A 4,961-nucleotide genomic window follows, 5' to 3' on the forward strand; every position below is an offset into this window, starting at 1 on the left:
AACGCTATTTTTGTTAGTGTGTGTTCAGGATAGTCTTCATCATGTCCCACTGAAGTAACTCAACTAAATTCCTGGAAAATCTTAATTTGACCTAAATAATCAGCCTTTATTGTATGATATAATTATACTTCTGGCATTTTTCCAAGACCCTCCAGCGACCCTCAGAAACTCTCGCAACCAACATTAGGGTCGCGAACATGGGTCTGGGAACCACTGGTCTATACAAAGAGCTGTAGATAAGGAAAGTTAAGCCCATAACTATCCTACTCCTATATATCTAATGCCCGCTGTCTCTTTATCTACTGTTATTTCATCTATATTCATCTATTTCCCCTGCCTTACCTGTCGCCTACCCAATGCTCTTTTCTTCAAACAGTAGACGTTTTATTATCTACTGCCCTTTATGTAAACCCACTCCCCCTTTCTTTACTTCCCGTTCATTGTTACTCTATCTATTGCCACTCTATCTATTACCACATTATCTATTACCCATTCATCTGTTACCCTTTAATCTCTTGTTCCTTTCTCTATTGCTACTTTATTTATTACCACCTTTTCTATTTACTACTTAATCTATTGCCTCTCATGCCCACTGCCACCGACCCGAAGCTTTTTCCTGTAAATAAGCTGTTGGTTTCAAATTATATATGCACTCTTTAAATCTCTTGGTCTTTAAGATTTCATACCGTTAGTTAATATTCTCAAACTTTTCGGGGATTACACACTCACACTTGGAAAGGCTGTCGTAGAGGCTGTGGGTATTTCCATGGACAGAGACTGTGTTCCTACTAAAGCCCCGTTCACACTGTGCCGACTCACCATCAGGTAATCGTTTCTAGACCTCCTTCTGACCATGTGCAACCTTTTCACATCAACATCTCACACCCAAGACCTCGTGTATACTCTAAGTCGATGGGTTGTCGCGGCCCGGAGTCTGCACAGTGTGAACGGGGCTTAAGACACATAGCTATATATTGTGATTCTAGTCCTTTACTCTCAAACATTTCGGGGCTTAGGTTGGAACTGTCAGACGCTCTCGGCTCTCACATCAACTATTTCCAAAGGCCGAAAATAAGATCAATAAGGTTCTCATGAGTGTTCTTCCAGGTTCGCGGTACAGGGGAAAGATCGAACTACCACCAGGGTCATAAAACTACCCAAGGATATCACCCGAGCTCTTATGAAAGCTTTGTTAACCCCTTGACTGCGGATTTCCTACAGTCAGACCTCACCAAGCTACTGGAATGGAGCAAAAAGTGGCTGTTATAATTCAATGCAGAAAAATATAAAGTCCTGCATCTTGGGAGGGGATATCCAGCACACCAATACCACATGGGAAACACTCCACTATCCACCACAGAAGCAGAGAAAGACCTGGGCCTATAATGTTACCAGGCTACCAGGGAAGGCCAAATCCGTGCCAATCGCTGCGGACGGATTAAATATGTGACCTTGGGCGCCGAAATGTTTAAAAATACGGCCCTTACATAGGATCGTATTACAAAATATTTCGTTCCCCAACCACACATATTTGACAAGGCTTTCGTAGGAGTTGTAGGCATTTCCAGGGGTAGTTTAATGACCCTGGTGGTAGTCTGACATTTCGGCTTCCATTCACACACATATTTGGCAAGGCTTTCGTAGGAGCTGTAGGCATTTCCAGGGGTAGTTCTCTGACCCTGGTGGTAGTTTGACCCTTCTTCTGTATCACGAACCAAAAGAAACACTCATTAGAACCCGACTGACCCCCTCTTTGTTCTTTATAAATAGCAGATGTGAGAAGCAAAAGTGTCTTACAATACGAATTACACACACACACACACACACACACACACACACACACACACATTTGATAAGGCTTTCCCAGAGGTTGTGTTAGTGTTTCCATGTGTAGTTTAAAGAGGCTAGTGATAGTTTACCAAGGCTTCTGCACCATGGATGTGAAAACACTTATGAGAACCTAACTGATGTCCTTTGTGGCATTTGGAAATATTTAATGTGAGAAAAGAAAGCGTCTGAGAATAAGGGACAATAAAAAAAGTCATACATTTTTGCATATGGTGATTTTAACATTGGTGAGTCTGATAACTGCATCCTTTCTCTCTCTCTCTCTCTCTCTCTCTCTCTCTCTCTCTCTCTCTCTCTCTCTCTCTCTCTCTCTCTCTCTCTCTCTCTCTCTCTCTCTCTTATCCAGGAAAAAAAATCAGAGCCCTTTCTAATATCTGAATTGAAATCTTGAGAGAGAGAGAGAGAGAAAGGTGAAGAAAAGCAAGGGTGCGAGAATTGCGGATATTATAAAGAAGAATGGTGATTGAGAAGGAGGAGGAGGAGGAGGAGGAGGAGGAAGAGAAGAATAAGTATAGACAATGATTTAAGATTATATTCATGTTTTCTCCAGCTCCTCCTTCTCCTCCATCCTCTCTTCCTCCTCCTCCTCCTCCTCCTCCTCGTCGTCAGTTGAGTTTCTTTGGTAGTTAAGATTTACATGTCAAAGTCATGCCCAGTGTAAAAAAGGAGGAGGAGGAGGAGGAGGAGGAGGAGGAGGAGAATGTAGGGACGAAATATATTAGATTTATAAATATTTTCTTCTTACTATATTAATTTTTCTTGTACCTTTGCTACTGCTACCACTACTACTACTACTGCTACTACTACTACTACTATTACTACTACTACTACTACTACTACTACTACTACTCTTTCTTCTTCGTTTTCTTTCTTCCTTCTTCAATTTTGCTTTACTCAGATTTATCACCAAAATTCTTCTTCTTCCACTTCTTGTTCAAATTTAATTCTCTCTCTCTCTCTCTCTCTCTCTCTCTCTCTCTCTCTCTCTCTCTCTCTCTCTCTCTCTCTCTCTCTCTCTCTCTCTCTCTCTCTCATTTTTTTTCATTTTTCTCTCTTCATCTTCGCAAATTATTACCAATACTTTTTGTTACTCTATTTTTTTCTTTCTCTTACTTTCTCTTTCCTTTCTTCCCCTCTTTTTCATATTTTTCTATTTATTATCTACTCTTTCTTACTCTATCTTAATTCTCTCCTCTTCACCTGTTCGTCTCGTCTTTTTATCTTTTCTTATCTTCTTCTCTTTCATGCTTTTTTTTCCTCTTCCTCTTCATCTTCGTAAATTTCCCGGCCTTCATATTCCTCTTTCCTCTCCATTTTCCGGCATCTCATTTTTCTTCTCTTTTATCTCTTTTCTTTCTTTTCTTTTCTTTTTATCTTTCTTCCTCTATTTCCTCTTCTTCACCTTTTTCGTCTCGTCTTTTTTTAGTTTTCCTTCTTTTCTGTTCTTCCTTTCTCCTCTTTCTTCTTATCTTTCTTTCTCTTCCTTTTCCTCTTTGTAATCTTCCCCGTTCTCATGTTCCTCTTTCCTCTTTATTTCCCGGCCCCTCATTTTTCTTCTTTTTTTCCCTCATTTTACTCTCCACTCACTTTTGTTTTCCTGCTCCGACTCACTCAATCACAGGAAGGGAGGGAGAGAGAGAGGGAGAGGGAAGGAGAGAGAGAGGGAGAGGGAGAGAGAGGGAGAAGGAGTGATTTAATGTTTGGTAATTCATCATTTTGGTCATACTTTCTCTCTCTCTCTCTCTCTCTCTCTCTCTCTCTCTCTCTCTCTCTCTCTCTCTCAACATTTACTTTCTCATCAATCTCCTTGTGTGTTTTTCTTCTTCTTCTTCTTCTTCTTCTTCTTCTTCTTCTTCCTCTTCTGCTTCTTCTTCTTCTTCTTCTTCTTCTTCTTCTTCTTCTTCTTCTTCTCCTCCTCCTCCTCCTCCTCCTCCTCCTCCTCCCGCAAACCGCAAACTGCAAACCGCAAACAAATTGGTTGGCTTCATCGGACGAGTCTTTAATAATAAATCGGAAAAAGTAATATTAAAACTGTATAATTCGTTGGTTCGACCCATCTAGAGTACTGTGTACAGTTTTGGTCTCCCTATTACAGAAAAGACGTAGAAAAGTTAGAACGGGTTCAACGGAGAATAACAAAAATGATTCCTAGGTTGAGAAATTTATCTTATGAACAAAGGCTTAAAGAAGTAAATTTATTCATCCTATCAAAACAAAGAATTCAAGGCGATCTAATAGAAGTGTTTAAAATGTTTAAAGGATTCAGTGATATTAATGCGGAAGATTACTTTACAATTGATCGATCAAATAGAACAAGAAGAAATCACAATTTGAAGATAAGCGGTAAAAGATTCTCGTCGCACGAAGCTAAACACTTCTTCTTCAATCGAGTTGTTAATGTTTGGAACTCTCTACCCTGTGATGTCGTTGACAGAACAACAGTTACGGCCTTCAAGAATAGATTAGACAAGTATTTTGAATCCAACCAGCAACTAAGATATTACTCATTGTCGTAATAACGTTAAGTTCTTTCGAATACTGGTGCCCTTGTCCGCTTTTATTGCCCGGTTTGTGGTAGCAGTAATGGTAGCTCTTTCCTCTTTCCTACATAATTTCCATGCAGTTTTTTCCATGCTGCATGGTTCTTTTTCCTTTCCTGCCAGCTTTGGCTGGAGGGATGGGGGGGTGGGGAGGAGCCTTCGCCTTTGCTGTCCTTCATCTTCCACCTTTGATTAGATAGTTAAAAGATCATCAGGTCCGCTATTGGTTGTGCTTCATTTGTGTTCCTTTGTGTTCCTCCTCCTCCTCCTCCTCCTCCTTAGTTGTCGTGCATGATCTTCCTTCTATCCATATAAAATTCCATTGTGGTTTTTCTATACTACATGGTATTCTTCCTTTTCATGCCAGCCTCGGCTGGAGGGCTGGTGGGGAGGGAGGAGCCTTCACCTTTGCTGTCCTGTCTCTGACTCGTAGATTAGAGTAGATGGTAGCAACAACAAACAGCCTAGTTAGGACCAAGAGGTCTGTTGCTGTTTGCTTTTCCTTTGAATTCCTTTGTACTCTTCCTCCTCCACTTATTCTTCTGCACTATTAAATTTTCTCTCCTACACATT

The sequence above is a fragment of the Eriocheir sinensis genome, chromosome 16 (assembly GCF_024679095.1).
Source record: "Eriocheir sinensis breed Jianghai 21 chromosome 16, ASM2467909v1, whole genome shotgun sequence".
NCBI lineage: Eukaryota > Metazoa > Arthropoda > Malacostraca > Decapoda > Varunidae > Eriocheir > Eriocheir sinensis.